The sequence below is a fragment of the Dasypus novemcinctus genome, chromosome 30, assembly GCF_030445035.2.
Source record: "Dasypus novemcinctus isolate mDasNov1 chromosome 30, mDasNov1.1.hap2, whole genome shotgun sequence".
NCBI classification, from domain to species: Eukaryota; Metazoa; Chordata; class Mammalia; order Cingulata; family Dasypodidae; genus Dasypus; species Dasypus novemcinctus.
This window is the reverse complement of record NC_080702.1, coordinates 15,905,383-15,924,983: the sequence shown is the minus strand read 5'-3', so window position 1 is coordinate 15,924,983 and position 19,601 is coordinate 15,905,383. Positions and strand designations below refer to the sequence as shown.

Genomic DNA, 19,601 nt, shown 5'->3' with positions numbered 1-19,601 from the left:
AACATTCACACACTTCCTAGAAGCCTGCCCCTGGTGCGCCCTGACCTGCATGCTCCCCACATCCAACAAGCTAAACTAGTAACTGTCTCATGCCATATTTGTCAAAATAACATTCCCAATGTTATAGTTACAATCACATATCCAAAAATCCCAAGTGTTCACCTGCTCCCTCCCCAACCTTCCCCCCAGTTCCATGGACAGTCCAACCCTCCCCTCACTAACCCCTCACAAACCAGCACCACCCAACCCAATAGCATCACTGCCACTGTCATACCCATCCACTGCATGACTACACCCTTCCGCCTTACCATACATATTGCCCACAATTGCTCATGACCCTCTAGGCCATTTCTGAGAATCATTTTAATTTAAGAAATGACTAAAATTAAGTAGTTGTGTATTGGCAAAGCAGCCATGTTTAAAGGATAGGGCACTGACCCTGGAGTTTCCACTCCCAGTATGAATCCAGCTTTGAGTCTTATTAAGTCAGATCTGAGCCAAGACATTCTATCTTCAATTAATCTTTCTGAGCATTTACACATGTTACATATATTAACTCACTCATAGACATACGTCATGGATGATTAACTATTCTACTCCTTGGGTGAAAAAACTGAGGTACGGGATTGCATGTGCAACAATGACAAAAAACAGAAATGAACTTCATCAAAAGTCAAAAGCTTTGTGGACCAAAAGACATTATCAAGAAAGTGAAAAGAACCTACAGAAAAGGTTGCAAATCATATTTTGAGAAAGGGTTAAAATAGCCAGTATATAAAAAGAACACCAACAACTCAACAACAGAAAGAAAAACATGCCAATTATAAACTGACAAAGGACTTGACTAGATAATTCTCTAGAGGATATACCAATTACCAATAAGCACATGAAAAGATATTCAAAGTCATTACTCATTAGAGAAATTCCTATAGAACATATGGTATATGCATGGTCAGCATATGTGGATCCACAGAGGGTGAAATGATCTGGAAGATATCGAGAAGATACTGGCAATTTTGGAAATTTAGGTGAGATACAGAACAAACAGGAGGAACCATGGGACCCTGTCACTGAATTTTAGTACCATTTGTAAGCTGATTATTACAGGTTACTTTAGGTTGCCATTAACTACAAAACCAATCACTCTGATTCACAATTCTTTGCTCCTACTGTCCTTGCTGTTCTTCTGACAGTAAGAAGATGGCCCAGCAGCAGCTGATCCTATACTTGTTAATCCAAAACTCCAGTCTACCCTCTTATCCAAGGCCAGAATACTCTCTGAGTAATTCATGATTAAACACCAATGTGCACAGAGATACTCTCTGTCCACCTAGCTCTGAAATAATAAATGATGGTGTAGCTTCCTAATGACCAGGGAGATGAGGTGGCCCCATTGAAGGCTGAGGTGGGGTCACTATTCTGTGCCTAAGATATAAATGTTACCTTTTTTGTTTTTCTCTTTCCGTTGCCTTCAAGTAAGTATATCTAATTATGTGCATTATATTTGACATATACAATTTCCTAGGAGAGGAGAGTGTCAAGTGGGGTCACCTTCAAACTGACCCCTTTTATAAAGGGACATCCCAAAAAAGCAGCAGCAGATTATAAACTACACAGTAGGGGTCTTCACCTCAGCAACATTTTTCCTCTGCTGATTGTAAAAATTTTGTAATCGCAAAGCCAAATGGACTTGAGAGATCTATGTCAAAATAAATGCCCTTCCACAAATGTCCTTACACTTGCTTATGGGGCCTTTGACTTGACCACCCTTTCCCATCTGTTCTTCTAAAGCACCAAGAGAACAAAGTACCTGAGCAAAGACCACACAGCATGATCCAATTCTCGAGAGTTTTCATTTAGGCAATTGGGCATGACTCTAAGGAAGCAAAACAGTACATATTCCGATTCACTCACTTTTGGTTGTTGCATCATCATCTTGCTGCATAACTAGCTTGCGTGAGAACTGGCTCACTGCATGGGCACTTGGCTTGCTGCATGGGCACTCGGCTCGCCACATGGGCATCTGCTTGTTCTGCAGGCACTGGCTCGCCATGTGGGCACTCGCCACGCAGGCACTCGGCTTACCACACAGGCACTCGCATGGGCACATGGCTTACCGCGCAAGCTCTCAGCTCGTGACACGGGCACTAGCTCAACATGCAGGCACATTTTCTCTTCTTTTTTACTGGGAGGTCACAGGGATAAAATCCAGATCCTCCCATATGGTAGGCAGAGGTCCTGAGCCACATATGCTTCCCAGGATTCACTCGCTTTTGAGGGAAAATCTGCATAAGAAAATCAGAGCATCCTGGAGAGTCATTCTGGTTCCATCTCCTGGAAGACATGAGGATTGGAGTATGGTTAAAGAAAGTGATTAACCAGAGAAAGAACTACAGTTCTTGTAAGCATCAGTGTTCCCCTAAGGTGGCATGGATTTTGTGTGCAGGGTCTGGGGAGTGTCTGTGTAAGTCTGTGTGGTGTGCTGGTGAGTGTGTGGGGCAGGGGAGGGGTGTGACTGTGTGTCCTGGAGAGGGGCAGTGGGATGTATTTCCTTGAGCACACTTCTAGCCTCCACTCTTCACCCAAATCCAAAATTCCAGCGTTAAGAATAAAACTGAATTGACTCCCATTTGAGAGAGATTGCTGTCCAGCTGCCCCTCAGTACTTTCCAAGGCCTGGCAAGGTTTCTGGAGGACTCGTATGAAGGGGTTACTGACTGCCTTGTTTCACACACTGGCTCTCACAACACTGCTGACCTGGTCTCCTGGAATGAACCAGGTCCACCACAGCATCTCTGGACCACAGGGCTGAGGGCCCCCTGCTCTCTCAGAACCCACAGCTCCAGTGAGACAGTCTGCCCTGTCTCCCCAACTCTACTCATGCCCCTCCCTGTGAGCTTTCCTCAGGCCACTGGGTGTTTTCCTGTCCTGGGTAACTGGGACAAGCATAAATGTTTCCTTCCCTCCCTCCCCCAGCTGTCAACACTTTTCCAGAGCAAGTGTGATTCCAGAAATTATCCTGTACTAGGTTCAAGAGAAGAGATCTGGGAAGTAAAAAGAGCTGAAGAGAAAGAAGAGGAAATGTGGAGCAGGTCAAAAAAGGGGAAGCGAAACAAGTGCATATGGAATCCACTGCTTTTCTAGCTTTCTTTTTGGCATTTCCGGAAATGCAGCAAAACTGAGGGAACACCAGGTAGCTGCAATTAATATTTTATGTGAACATGCAAGTGGAGATAAGAACTAGCTGGTAAAAATAGGCACAGGAATTGAAGGATGTCCTGAGAACTTCTACCCAGGGACAGCAACCCTTTCCATACAAGCCCTTAGGTTGCTGAGCCATCCATCCAATGGCTTTTTTGGAGACGAGGACTGACACGATGCATTGTTTTTCAAAACCTTTATGAGATTGTAATTTTCTTTCTATTATGCCACCGGCCTTTTCCTAAATGCACAAAATTTTTTTTTCTTTGAAGCCCATAAATATATTGCCATAATTCTCATTCACTGTTCAGTACACACTTTTAATAAGCAGCTTCAAAGCATTCCTTCTATTTCCAAAAAAAAAAAAATGATAGATTTTTTACTTGTTTCAGGACTCTGCTTTGGTTTTGTCTTTTCATGGACTTCACATATTGGCTCTTCTTTACTTAGCATTCACTTTTGACACTTTTTCTCAAATCTTTTACAATTTCTGTTAATTACTCTTCAATATGTTTTTCTCTTTTCAACTTCTATTTCTTATAAAGCATTATCATTCACTGTATTTCTTCTAGCTTACATTACATTTTAAAGTAATTTTTCCTTTTTCTTTATGTTCTTTCCTCATTTATGACCCTTCATTTTTTGAGTATTCATCTGATGTCTTTTCATATCTTACTTCATTTTCTTAATGCCTTATACCTTGTTTTTGAAAAAGTACCTCATAAAGTACACAAAAATGAAGATATTTCATTTCTTTGTACTGTTGTTTCTCTGCACTTATTCCTTTTTTGCCCTATATTCCCTTTTGCATGTCAAGCGACACGAGGTATTTTTATTATTGGTCATTTCATATGTTTTTTTCATTAAAACTGTAGGTAGTATGATTCAGAATAGCTTTCCCAGCCTCACAGAGCTGTCCATCCTGTTGTTTCCATAAAATGCTCATAAATATGGCAGCTAACTTATGGGTATTTCCTGGCTCCATATTTCTCCCAGTCTTAAATATTGGTCTTTGTTCTCACTACCTTTATTGCACCTGTCCTATTCTATTTCATTCTGTATCTGATTACTGATTTTCACCCCTATAGTAAGTTCTTGTTCTGAAAGGGAACAAATGCTGTCATCATGCCAAAATCTAGTCATTACCTTTAAATGTGCATATATTTTCAGAATCAATTAGCTTCAAAGGTATTTTCAGTTAAATGTCTCAAAATGTAATTTATTTCTGAAATACATATATGTAAGTATTTTATCTAAGAATTATTAACTTTTAGTTTCTTATTATTACTGTTGAAACTGAAAGTAAGTTCACGTCAATTCAAGGATTATCATCAATTTCTAATGTTAAATATAAACTCCAACATAACCCCACAAAGAAAATATCTAAAAAATATACAGAAAAAAAAAAAAGAATGGGATCAAATTGTTTCACTACAAAAGATCAACTACACACAAAAGGCGGCAGCAATGGAGGAAATGAGGGGTAAAAGGTATAAGATGTAAAAGAAATGAATTTACAATGCCTAAATAAATCCTGCTTTTCAAAGTAATTGCTTCAAAATAAATAGATTATAAGGTGTACTTGCAAGAGACCTAAGTTTTTTGGGCTGTCCATGTCCAACCTGGGCTTTGAATCACAACAGAGTTGCAAACACCTACTCACAGCTCATTGGACTCACCCAGTACAACTAAAAAGGAGATGAAGATGGACAACAAACATCTCAAGGAACATAGAGTCTACAACTGTAAATTACATAGCTCCATTCATCTGCTTCATGGGAGTGAAGCCCCCTCTCAATTAGAGGTGGAATGGGCATGACCATCCCAGAATCTTCAGGAATGGGAATAGAACTTATGGACTAACGTAGACTTAGAGGTATCCTACTATAGACTATTTGTGATTCTAGCAATAGAAAAATTTATATCCTTGATTTGGAAGCAGTGGCCATTGGAGTTTCTGAAGTCAGGGAGAGGGAAAAACAGGTTCAATATAGGGTTATACTTGGGACTTGGAAATTGCCCTGAATGACATCACAATCACAGTTATAGGCCATTATATATCTTGATATAATCTTTAAAATTGTTTGGGAGAAAGTGTAAATTACAATGTCAACTATAATCCATGCTTAGAGGCAATGCTCTAAAATGTATTCATCAATTGTAACAAATATACCATACTAATGAAGAATGCTGTTAATGGGGGGAAATGTGAGAGGTATAGGGAGTGGGGTATATGGGAAAACTCTGTATTTTTAAAAATATATTTACTGAAATATATCACACACCCACAAACATACATAAACAGGAAGTGTATAGTAATAGTTGTGAACTTACAAAACAAATGTATATAAGATCATACAGGACTCTCATAAGTCACCCTACCACCAACACCTTACATTTTTGTTAAACCTTTTAAACTAATGATTAAAGAGCACTGTCAAAATATTACTACCAAAGTATTTCCCAATACTTTTTGTATGTATACATTTTTTGTATGTATATTTTTTATTGAAGTATATCACTCATACACATACACACAATACGTGTATAGTGAAGACTGCGAACTTAAAAAATAAACACACATAACATCACCCAGGGGTCTCATACATCACCCCTCCACAAACTCTCTGCATTGGTGTCAAACATTTATTACAAACTATTCAAGAGCATCGTCAAAATATTATTACCAACTATATTCCTTCTCTTACATTTGATGTCTTTTTCCTCCAACCCATACTATTTTTTATATAACATTTACGTAATCTAAGTATCTTCAAAAAATAATAAAAACAATAAAGTCACCAATTAAAAGACACGTATTGGCAGAATGTATTTAAAAAAAATACTTCAAACACCCTGTTATTTTGAAGAGACTCACTTTAGATCCAAAGAAACGAATACTCTGAAAGTTCTGAGATGAATAAAAATATTATGTACAAAGAGTAATGAGAAGAGACCTGGGGTAGCTATCCTACTATCAGAAAAAAACAGCCTCGAAGTCCAAACTCAGAACAAAAGGAAATGGAGAGAACTATATACTAAGAAAAGGGTCAATCCAACAAGAAGGTGCAACAATCACCAACATATATGCACAGGAGCCGCAAAATACATGAAACAACACTGGCAAAACTGAAAGAATAAATAGTTATACAATAATACTAGGAGACTTCAAAATACCACTTTCAAGAATGAATCAACCATCAAGACAGAGTATTAGAAAGGAAACTGAGGAAGTCAACAATATTATAAACTGCACTTAACAAACATATATAGAATGCCTCCCAACAACAGAAGAATACACATTCTTCTAAACTATCCTTGTATCATTCTCCAGGCTAGACCGTATGTTAAGATATAAGACAATAAAAATTAAAAGACTGAAATTACACAAAGCTTCTCTTCTACCACAATTGATTTATATAAAAATCAGTAACGGGGAAGTGGCTGTGGCTCAATCACTTGGGCTCCCATCTACCACATGGGAGGTCCTGGGTTCAAGTGCCAGGGCCTCCTTGTGAAGGCAGGCTCATCGGCAAGCGCTGCATAATGCCGCAGACCCGCAAGAGCAGTGGAGAGCCGACTCAGCAGGGTGAGGCAACAAAAAGGGAGATGAGCAAAAACTACAGAAGAGCCCACAGTGAATGGACACAGAGAGCAGACAATAAGCAAGCCACAAGGGGGGTGTGTATGGAAATAAATTTTAAAAATAAATACAGGTACAGAAGAATGCACAGTGAAAGGACACACAGAGTAGACAGCAAGCAAAAATGCTGCACAGGGGGAGAGAGAAATATTTAAAGAAAAAAATCAATAACAGAAGGAAAACTGGAATTATACAAGTAAGTGAAAGATATATGACCCATTTTTAAATATCCAACAGGATAATTTTCTGAAACCCACCTACAAGAGAAATCAGAAAATTCTTATTAAAAAAAAAAAAACATGCAAAAACCTATGGGAAGGAGCAAGGCACTGCCCCTTATAGCTACAGGGGAAACTTATAGCTATAAATTTCTACATTAAGAATGAATGGCATCAAACCAATAACCTAACTTCCTATCTTGAAGAAAGAAGAATAAGTCAAACTTAACATTACTAGGAGGAAGGAAATAAAATAATAAAGATTAGAGTAGAGATAAGTGAGATAAAGGACAGAAAAACAATTGAGAGGATCAATGAAACCAAAATTTAGTTCTTTCAAAAGATTAATAAAATTGGCAAAGCTTTATCCAAACGAAGAGAAATGAAAGAAGATGCAAATAACTATTTAAGGAGTGAAAGTGGGAATATTATCACTGATCTAGTGGAAATTAAAAGGGTTATAAGAGAATATTATGAACATTCATATGCCAACAAACTAGATAACCTAGAGGATATGAACAAATTCCTAGAAACATAAAAATAACCTGCACTGATTCAAGAAGAAATAAAAGATCTTCAGAGACCTATAAAAGCAAAAAGATTGAATAATCAAAAACCTCCCAACAAGGAAAGGTCCAAGACCAGATGGCTTTAGAGAGAATTGTACCAAGCACTCAAACAAGAATTAACACAAATCCTTCACAAAGCCTTCCAAAAGAAACGAAGAGGTCGGGAGTCTTCCTAATTCATTCTATGAGGCTAGTATTACTGTGATACCCAAACCAGATAGAGACATCAAAAGAAAGTAATAGAACAACTTCTCTAATGAAGCAAAATCTCAACAAAACACTGGAAAATCAAATCCAACAACATAAATTAGAAGGATTATACCGCATGACCAAGGGTGACTTATCCCAAGAAGAAAAAATCCATATGATCACTTTAATAGCACAGAGAAAGCTTCTGATGATATCTACCAAGATTTCATAATAATATCACTCAGAAAAATAGGAATAAAAGGTAACAACCAAAACATGATAAACACAAAAAACTCACAGCAAACATCGTAGTCAATATAAGAAAGAATGAAAACTTGCAATGAAAGACTGAAACCTGTGATCAGGAACAAGGCAACGTTGCCCACTTTTATCACTTCTATTCAAAATTATACTCAAAGTTCCTGGCAGGGTAATTAGGCAAAAAAAGAAAAAGGCATTGAAATCAGAAATGAAAAAGTAAAACTAACACTTCTCTCTGATGGTATGGCCTTCCATAATGAAAATCCCAAAGGAGTCACAAGAAAACTACTACAGAAAATAAATTTAGTGACGGTGCAGGGTACAAGATAAACTCTTAAAAAATCAGTTTTGTTTTTTCATACCAGGAAAGAACAATCTGAAATGTGCATTAAAAACTAATTCCGTTAGTTGCAACATCTGCTGTCCAGTTCATTGGCCTCACCCTGGACAACAAACAGGGAGGTGAGGATGGACAACCACCACTCAGAGGAACTGAGAGTCTACAACTGCAAGCATCACAGTTCCATCCATCACCCATATGGGACTGAAGCCACCTCTCAATTAGAGATGAAATACGTATCCTCACCCCAGAACCCTCAGAACTGGGAAATAAAATATGGAACAGAGAGGACTTACTGGTATTCTGCTATAGACTTATTGGTATTCTAGCAGTGGAAGAAATTATATCATTGATGTGGAGGTAGTGGCTACTGGAGGTGCTGAAGGCAGGGAGAAGGAAAAAGAGGTACAATATGGGGGCATTTCTGGGACATGGAGTTGTCCTGAATGACACTGCTATGACAAATACAACCCATATATACCTTCCACCACCTACAGAATTGAATGTAAACTACAATCTAAACTATAATCCATGCTTAGTGGCAAAGCTCCAAATGTGCTCATCAACTGCAATGAATGTGCCACATTAATGAAAGAAGGTGTTATTGTGGGGAAGGGTGTGAGGTGTGGGGAACGGGGCATTTGGGAATTCCTTATATTTTTTAACATTTTGCGAAACCTAAGTATTTTGAAAAAAAAATTTTTTTAATTCCATTCACTATAGCATCTAAAAGAAAAAAAACCTGAAAATAAATTTAAATTAAAAGAATGAACTATACAATGAACATACAATGAAAACTAAAGAAAGAAATTAAAGACCTAAATAAATGTCAAGATATAGTGTGTCCACATTTCACATTTAATATTGTTACAATACCATTACTACTTAAAACGATCTACAGATTAAATATGATACCTATCAAAATTTCTGCAGCATTGTTTTGTAGGAATGAAAAAAGTCGATCCTCAAATTCATATGGAATACCAAGAGGCCACGACTAGTCAAAACAATCTTTCAGAAGTTTGTAAGTATATAATAAGCACATGCAACCAGAAATATCATCCCAAATTGTACAACATACCATATAAACAACTGGAAAAACGTCACCTATTCTCCAGGGGAAAAAAACAATCAAACAGATCAGTCCCAAAAGAACCATAGAAGGAATTATCAGACAAAACAGTTATTAAATCTCTCTTCAGTGGGAAAGTAAATACTCTTGGAATGAAAGAAGAGATAGTTCATAACAAAGAAACAAACAACAAAAAAGATATAAAAGGAAACTTTAGACCTAGATATAAAATATCTAATTCAAGGACAACCAGCAGGATGGCAGCAGAGTAAGCACCAAGAGTCAGCTCCTGCTAAGGGCAGTTAGTAATCACACAGCTGTCTAAAGCACCTGTTTGGGGCTCCAGGAGACAAGAAGAACATTCTGCAACATCCTTGGAAGGAATGGAGGGAGGAGACTGTCCCTCTGCAGAAAAGATTCTTAAATAGAGCACTCCACGTCACAGAGGCTGGTGCCCATCCTCCACTGGAGGCACAAGCCACCTCCGGAGCTATTCCGTGGCTGGTATCAAGAGCTCCACTTTCCAAAACCGGGGGAGGAAGAGACATTGTGCATTAACATCAGCTATTGATGAGTAAATTCGGTGGGCTAAAGTATAATATTAAGAACAGCTAAAGTATCAACCTGCCAAGTCAGACAGAGGCCAGCCGCCTCCATTTTGACTCTGCTCCCGGCATGAGGGGAAACCAGCCTGACCGAAAATCACAGTGAAGGTATGAAATAGTTTCTTTCACTCAGATCAACCTGCAGCCCTAGGCTAGGCTTCAGTCCCACCTCTGTCAGGGTGGCAACTGGTGGTACTGCCCCACCTATCCAGGTAACTGCAGGTACCTTTGGTTGGCACAGAATGAATAACTAGGAATATGCTAGGGCAACTGCGGTCATCTTGGGCCGTAATGCATAGACTGCTGCCCACACATGCAGCTCCATGCCCTCCCCAAGCAGGGGAGAAGGGGGCATGAAGCTTCATCAGGCTCTCTGGGCTACTACAGTCTAGGCCTGCATGACTTGGATTATTTCACACACCCGTGACTCGGTCCCTATCCCTGGCAAAGGACAAAGCTTGAAGAAGCTTCATTGGTTCTAGGGGTTAAAAGGGAAACTTGAGCTTCCACAGCTTACATCACCAACTACATTCTTGGTTCCTACTGCACAACCAGCAAGGGAGAAAGGGCAGGAAACCCTAATTTAAAGAGAAAAACTACATGCAGAATAAATACTCTAATAAGCCAGAGGCTTACTCTCATGGCCAGACTTTAAATCATATTACCTAGCTGGGGTGGTAACAACAACATGGTACTGGCCTAAAGACAGACACATAGGCCAATGGAACCAAACTGATGTTTCAGAAACATACCCTCACATGTATGGTCAAGCGATTTTTGACTAGCCTGTCAAACCCACTCAGCTCTGGCAGAACAGCCCATTCTACAAATGGTACGGAGAGAACTGAGTATCAACAGCCAAAAGAAGGAAAGAGGATCCCTATCTCACACCTGATCCAAAAATTAACTAAATATGATTCAAACACCTAAATATAAAAGCAAAAACCATAAAGCTTCTGTAAGAAAATGAAGGAAAATATCTGCAAGACCTGGTGATAGGTGTTATTGTGTGTGTGTGTGTGTATATACTTGTTATCATTTATTTTATACACCCCCCCTTGCATCTTGCTTCCTGTCTGCTCTGTCCGTTCACTGCTTGTCTCCCTTTGTTGCATCATCTTGCTGCACCAGCTCTCTGTGGGTGCCAGCCATCAGCTCTCCACAGGAGCAGGCCAGCTTGCCTTCACAAGGAGGCCCAGGACGCGAACTCAAGGCCTCTCATATGGTAGACAGGAGCCCAATCAACTGAGGTATAGCCGCTTCCCTGATCCCTATATATATACTTTTTCCTTATTTTTTTTTTTAAATGTTACATTCAGAAAATATTCCAATAGCATACTTGGGGTTCCTGGTCAGGTGTGGGTGCTCTCTCTCTGGAAATTAAAGAGACATTGTTTTCTGTGCTGTGCTGGTTCAACGAGGACCCACTTGAATCTCCTACTGGACCTCTCAGGCAGCTGTCCTGCTGCCTTGGGAGAGAGGGAAGTGAGGAAGGGAGAAAGGGGGAATGTCAGATTCCCAAGCATTTTATTTAACTGCAAAGAGGATTCCTTGCTTGAAACTTTGTCTGGTATTTTGTTGGTTTGTCCTCTTGTTTTTCCTTCCTCTTTATCCCCCCAAGGCCCTTTTTTCTTTCTTTTTTTTTCCTTACTTGCTCCCTCCATCCCTTTCTTTTTTCTTTCTCTTCCTTTAAACTTTTTTTATATTAGGTTCTGCAGGGAGCACTTCACATTTGTTGTATTTCCTCATCCTCCATTTCCTCTTTTCTGTGTGTATTGATTTTGGCCACCAACATTATCCCCTTTCCGCTACATCTTTCTATCCTCCATCATTTATTGTTTCTCTTACATTACACCTCTCTTTGTTTGGCCCCCTATTTTTCTGACTTTTTATTTCTAATACCTTTGTTCTGGTTTGTCTTATATTGACTCTTTATGTTATTATCCTTTCTTTTCTCTTTCCCTCTCTCCTGAACACACTAGCCTTTTAATTCACACCATATTCCTCCCCATATTCAGTTTACTGTCTCATTATAGGTACTCTACTTTTCTTACTGTTATAACTCTACAGAGCTTACAGGAGTCTAATATGCTTTCTCCTAGATCTCACATGATTCCTCTGGTAATATTTACTATAAATACTAGGTGGTGGTTTCTTAAAGGAGACAAGACTAGGACTAAAATGGCCTACTGATACTTACTGTATATAGAAGATTTCATTAGCTTTACTGTAAAACTGTGGAAATGTATAGAGTGGATAGTAACACCTAGCTAGTAACAGCCAGTTCATAAATGGGGATGTGGCTGAAAACGGTAGTCTACTGTAGGTGGAGCAGCAGAGACATTCAGCCTGGCTGTGTTGCAAGCGACTAGATGAGCACTCTCTCTAGTGCACACGCTTTTGGGCACACCCAAAAGATGGCGCACCAGCACTGAGCCAAATGTCTCCAGCCCTGCCTCACCCTCCTCCTGTGAGCCCTCCACCTATCAGCTATGCCCCGTAAGCCAAACCGCTATATAAACACTGCAACTTCCTCAATAAAGCAGACGTACATCACGAACCCGTCTCCGGAGTGAGTCTGTCTCCGTCATCCTTACCCCAACGAGCCCCTCATTCAACAAGTGGCACCCAAACAGGGACTCGTTGCAGCCGATGCTCCTGCCGTCTATGACTCGGGTAAGTGATCCTTGCCATGGGTAACCTCCCCTCCTCCCCTCAGACTCCGCAGGCTCGAGCCCTGCCCACTCTCTTGGCAAGTAGGCATATTAAAATATCAGAAAAAGAACTTAACCAGTACTGGGATATGAAACCAGTACTGGGATATGACAGTCAACCTCAATCCCTGGCTCTCGACTGCGTCTCTATGGTACCCTCAGACTTGGGCTAAACTGTTAAAGCACGTGTGCTCTGCAGAGGGTCATGAAAACAAAACATTCCCTCTCAGCCTTATCCCTGTGCTCCTAGCTATTCATGCTTGCCTTACGGGGGCTCCGGAAGATGAACCAGCCCCTATCCCTGATATAATGCCTGCAGACTGCTCCCCAGCAGCGCCGCCTTATATACCTTAACCCCCACACAGTTGTGGGGCTCAACTACACCGCCCGATACTAATGCCGTATACTCTCCTCTATTGGAATTTGTGGGGGCCATCAGCACAAACACCAATGCTACCAGCCCCCCAGCACCACCTGACGCTAAGACGAGGCAGAGCCACCCAATAAGAGACTCGCTACCATCCCTGTCTACATATAATAACAGGAGTCAAAAATGCTCTTTGACCTAAAGTAAGGGGGAAATGGAAAGGACAAATGAATTTATATGGCAATGAGTCTCTCAAAAAGAGTCTGGAGGTTGTCAGAAGGATTGCCCTTATGCACACCTGAGCAGAGTCTCAGAGACAGATAAAGTAGATACAACCCCAGGTATTGGTTCTTTTGAGGGCTAAAGAGACCCACAGTTTCTATGGTCATGGCAGATGGAGTTCACTGCCATGTCAGTTGGCCCTTCTTTGGAGCTGGTGTTTCTGCGTGATGGAGCTGGACTCAGATGGGATCTCTTTTCACAAGCCTTTCATGCTACTTTACTGGAACTGTAGTTGGTGCTGGGCTTTAAGATATATCTAGGGGATTTGAATCTCTGGACTGACAATATGATAGCCAGGCCCTGAGCCTCAACAGACTTCAGCTCCTACACTCTGGTTTATTGGACTTACCCACTCAGCTAACATGGAGTTGAAGAATGTCAGCCACCACACCATGGAGCCTAGAGTGCCTACAACTGAAAGCAGGAGGATTGCAGCCAATATCCATGTGGAATCTAAGCCCCGTCTTGACATAGATGTGGAATGGACACAACCAAGCCAAGGTCCACAGGAAGGACGAATACAGTAAGGATTAGAGTTGACTTAATGATATTCTATTCATGAACTATTGTGGTTAATAATCGAGAAAATGTGGCATTGGTGTGGAAAAAGTGGCCATGGTGGCTGCTGGGTGCGGGGAATGGGAGGAAGAGATGAGATGTGGAGGCATTTTCGGGACTTGGAGTTGTCCTGAGTGGTGCTGCAGGGACAACTGCCAGACATTGTATGTCCTCCCATGGCCCACTGGATGGAATGTGGGAGAGTGTGGGCTATGGTGTGGTCTACAGGCCACGGGGTGCAGTGATGACCAGAGATGTACTCACCAGATGCAATGGATGTGTCATGATGATGGGGGAGAGTGTTACTGTGGGGGGAGTGGTGGGGTGGGGGCGGTGGGGGTGAATAGGGACCTCGTATTTTTTTAATGTAATATATTTTTTTAATGAATAAATAAAATTAAATTCAAAAAAAAAAAAAGAGACTCACTACCGAGGAACTTTCTGCTTTGGGAGTCCCCACGCCAAAGGAACTCTCTGCTGCAAAACTCCCCGTGTCAGCACTTCCCACTTCGCAACTTCCCCCTCCACAGAACCCAGCTCCCCAGGAAGCCTGGGCTATGGGCACTCCCTGTGACACCTCAGCAGGACTCTCCTACCAGCAGTCCATGGTTAACTAATTTCTCCCAGCTTTGCCGGCAACGAGATGCCCATTCTATCACAGGAGCAGAATCATGGCCCCACTTCCATCCTGTTAATGTAAACCCCACTGCTGCCCGCCCGGCACAACGGTATCCCCATGAACAAAAAATAATCACCACTTTACACCGTGTCATGCAAGAGGATGGCCTTAACAGTCCATGTGCACAAACATTATTAGAAAACCTCAATGCAGACCTTAATTGTGCCACTGATTGGAAAAACCTAGCACGCGCTCTATTACCCACTAGGGATTACATCCAATGGAAAGCACTCTATTATGATGAGGCTGAAATACTGGGAGAAAGAAACGTGGGCTGGAGTTAATATTCCCATAGAATCCCTACAAGGAGAGGGCCAATATGCATCTCCTACTGTCCAGGCCACAGAGCCCTCCAATATTTTGATCAATGCAGTTTATGCACTGAGAGCATTCAAAAAAATAAATCCAAAAGGAAATCCCCTTCAAATGTCTAAACTTGTACAAGGCGCTAATGAAGGCTTTGTTAACTTTTTTGGCCAAGTTAAGGAAGTAGTAGAGAGAAAAGTCACCCATGCCACAGCAGCAGACATGCTAGTAAAGGACCTTTAATGGGAGGGGGCCAAGGGCGAATGCCGTAGAGCCATCGCTCCGTTGTGCAAGGGCACACCGCAAGACTGGGTGCTAGCTTGTCGTGACGTCGGCTCGGTATCCACCAGCGTGTTGGCGGCCGCCCTAGCCCAGCATCTCAAGGTATCCCCCAAATCAAACTCAGGCAATTGTTTCCATTGTCACTCTACTAGACATTTTGCGAGAGAATGCCTGCAAAAACAGTCACAAAAATCCTCTCCTGGCAAGCCAAATCCAATCTGTCCTAGGTGCCACAAGGGGCTCCATTGGAAACGCGACTGTAGGTCTCACACCAACGCCTGTGGAAAAACCCTACTGCCTTTAAATGAGAAGCGGGGCACCTCTCAGCCCCACCAGTAAGAGAGGAAACTCCATTAAATCCAGGCATTTATTGGATGGTCCCCATCACCCAAAACAAAGCGTGGTTAACCCTAGATATCAATGGAAAATCCATAGTAGGGCAGCTTCATACAGGGGCGGATATCTCCGTCCTAAGTAGTAAAGAGCTAGACCCAGAATGGCCCCTACAGATCAGGGAGTGGATGGCTTAAAAACTTCCCGCCAAGTTTCAAAACCCTTAACTTGGACAGACCCAGACGGTACTGCAGGACAATTCCAACCCTTGGTGTTGACACAACTCCCTAATACCCTATGGGGCAGAGACAAAATGCCTCAGCTCGGAACTGTCCTAACAACCGACCAGTTCCCCCAATCCTAAAGGCCACTGCTCCACCACTAATGACAATCATGAAACCCCTACCAGTCACCCTAAAATGGGATACTAAACAACCCATCTGGGTGGACCAGTGGCCCCTGCCTCATGAAAAACTCACTCAACTCAAAATCCTTGTCCAACAACAGCTAGACCTTGGGCACCTAGAGCCCACTACCAGCCCCCTTAATACCCTGTATTTGTTATACAAAAGAAAGCAACAGGCAAATGGCGCTTCCTTCATGACCCGCGGGCCATCAACTCTCATATGGAAAAGATAGGCTCACCACAACCGGGTGTCCCTCATCCCTCAGCTATACACGAAAATAGTTATATTTTTATAATAGACAAGAAGATTGTTTCTTTTCCATCCCATTGCATAAACAAGACCGCCCATATTTCACCTTCACAGTTCTGGCAATTAACCATGCTCTGCCAGCTGAGTGGTACCAATGGAAAGTCCTCCCCAAGGCATGAAAAAACAGTCCCACAATATGTCAAAATTTCGTAGGCAATGCCACGTTACCATTGCAAACTTACTGCCAAATCATCCACTACATGGATGATATTCTCACAGCACACCCTAATCAGGATCATTTAACAAACTGTTTTAAGGTGTTACTCCATAATCTAAAACAGTTGGGACTGCAAATCACCCCTGAAAAGGTGCAAACTAAATTGCCCTTCAGCTTTCTAGGATATGTATCAATACGGGCATCAAGCCCTTGTCACCATCTCTAACAATAACACAAAATTGCACATTAAATGAACTGCAGAAAATCTGCGGGGACATAAACTGGATCAGACCACATCTATCCCTATTGTCACATAAATTAGCCCCCCTCTTTTCCCTTTTAGGGGGAGACCCCAATCCCACGAGTCGTCATGTTTTCACTTCTGAAGCTGAAGACGTCATAAAATATATCAATTCCCAAATGCAAAACACAGAACTGGCCAAATTTAATCCTCATAAACCTCTCCTTGCCATAGAATTAGCAACCCAAGGAACACCCACTGGAGTTCTATGTCAAAATGAGCCCCTATACTGGGTGCACCTCTCCTTCAGTAGTCTCAGCAAAATCACACCCCAATTAATGCACAACGGCCTTTTGCCTACTGGGGAGAAAATTACAATACACAGCAAGAAGCATCTACGGCCAGGAGCCAGACAAACTAATCTTGCCTCTTACAGGAGAGCATATCACCCACCTCCTCCAAACCAACCTTGAAATACAAACGCTTGTAGCAGGATTTCCTGGGCAAATAGATCATCATCGGCCCGCTCACAAACTTCTCTCCACCCTCGAGCAATTGCCGTGCAGTTTCCATGAGAACGCTTACCCGCCGTCCAAGCCACTCCCAAATGAAACCCCTGTCTTTACAGACGCCAATAAGTCATTCCATGTAGTACTCCTAAAACAACAAAAACAAATGGATCGGATTACAAAATGCCCCCATGACGGCTCAGTACAGTTTGGAGAACTATATGCACTCTTCCTTGCGCTATATCATTGTCAGAATATCCCTATAAATATCTTCTCCGGCAGTGCATATGCGGTACAATCCCTACATAGCCTTCCACATGCAGTCTTCCGCTTAAGAAAAACCCAACTAGATGAACTGTTAACCCAAACCAAGGCTATCCTTGAAAATAGAGCACAGCCATGGTACATACAACATATTAGAGCACATACTGGTTTGCCTGGCCCTCTAACATGAGGGAACCAGCAAGCAGACGAATCCATTGATTAATACTCACTGCACTGGCTATTAATCAAGCACCCACTTTACATGCCAAATTCCATATGTCTGCACATGCCCTCAAGCGGCTGTTTCATTCGCTCTCTCACCAACAATGCAAACATCTAACTCGCGCCTGCGCGTAGTGTGTCCCCTGTTACCACCAGGACCACGTCAACCCCAAGAAGTCAACCCAAGGGGGTTACATCATAACAGCTTATGGCAAATGGACGTCACCCGCATCCCCTCTTTTGGGACACTGAAATATGTTCATGTAATTATTGACACATATTCCAGATTTGTGTTTGCCACCGCTCTCTCTCGTGAGTGTACCCATCATGCTACTTCTGCCTTGTTGCAGGCCATTCTACAAATGGGGGTGCCATGGGCCTTAAAAACAGACAACAGACCCTGTTATACCTCCCAATCCTTCCAATCCTTCTGTTCTGAATGGCGGGTCAAACATCTACAGGCATCCCACACAACCCACAGGGTCAAGCCATCGTTGAACGCATCCATGCCACCCTGAAACAACATATAATAAAACAAAAGGGGGAGGACCCTAGGGATATACTCAAAAACATCATAACAAAAGCCCCAATTACACTAAATTACTTTTCTTTCAATTCTGAAGGTCTCTCTCCCCCAACAAGCACTGGGGAGGACTCCGCTCTATACCCACAAAAGTGCCCTTGCTGCGCTGGAAAGACCCCCTGATGCAAGAATGGAATGGGCCCCATCCCCTACTAGTACAGGGATGAGGGTCTGCTTGTGTCCTTCCAGAAAACGCAGACAAGCCCATCTGGGTCCCCAGCAGACTGATACAGCTCGCCGTGCCCACCGAAAAACGAGAAGGCCAATCCTCCGCCGCCAAAGATGACCCCCCAGTCACTCAACTCGCAGGCGACATAAATAACCTGTCCCTGGAAGAAAGGCGAGAAGAAGGTGGCCCTGTGAGACGATGCCATCAACACCATACTCCTGCCCATCCCACATGTCGCATCACATGGGGAAACATCAAATCATTACGCACAGAAGCCCAACGTATGGCACCTGCCCCTGCAACACCCGAAACCCTCTTCCTCCTCATTTGCTCGATCCTCACAGCAAACTCCGCTCGCGGACAGCTGCTCTGGACCGCAGTACGACATCCGCCTCTTCTTATGCCCGTGGACACGGACGCTCCACAGTTCCTCAACCTCACCCAACTATTAACATCCCAGATCTTATCGATTAACAACACCCAAGCCTCCGGAGTAAACACCTCTTTACTAGCTGCAATGCTAGAGCACGTACAGTCCCTCCTATCACCTCCCAGCCTTCTGCTATGGTTTATAATAGGAATCTTAATTGTTGTCATATGTATTGTCTATTGATGTATCAACAAAAGCCTTCAAGCTTTATCCCAAAAAACTGAAGAAAGGAAATTAGTATAGGAGGCTATAGTTAATAACAGAGGGGGAGATGTAGGTAGAGCAGCAGAGACATTCAGCCTGGCTGTGTTGCAAGCCACTAGATGAGCACTCTCTCTAGTCCACACGCTTTTGGGCACACCCAAAAGATAGCGCACCGGCACTGAGCCAAATGTCTCCAGCCCCACCTCACCCTCCTCCCGTGAGCCCTCCACCTGTCAGCTATGCCTCCCGTGAGCCCTCCACCTGTCAGCGGTAAGCCAAACTGCTATATAAACGCTGCAACTTCCTCAATAAAGCAGACGTGCATCATGAACCCGTCTCCGGAGTGAGTCTGTCTCCATCGTCCTTACCCCAACGAGCCCCTCGTTCAACAGTCCACATTTGTAAATGCCTGAAGAATAACCTAGGAACTGAATAGCACAGAAAACCAAGAGGTGGATGAGAATTGTGGTTGATGGTACAGATTCAAG

At 42.3% G+C, this 19,601-nt stretch overlaps 1 long non-coding RNA gene across 4 annotated transcripts in view; it reads right to left on the bottom strand.

Moving 5' to 3' along the window:
* LOC111759752 (uncharacterized) overlaps positions 1–19,601 on the bottom strand; it is a 207,723-nt gene that overhangs the window by 84,752 nt on the left and 103,370 nt on the right. For 3 of the 4 annotated variants that reach the window (XR_011647779.1, XR_009184092.1, XR_009184094.1), the window contains exon 5: positions 1,915–2,334. This is a non-coding gene — a long non-coding RNA (uncharacterized lncRNA). The remainder of the gene's footprint in view (positions 1–1,914; positions 2,335–19,601) is intronic. The other variant, XR_011647780.1, reaches the window with a different exon arrangement.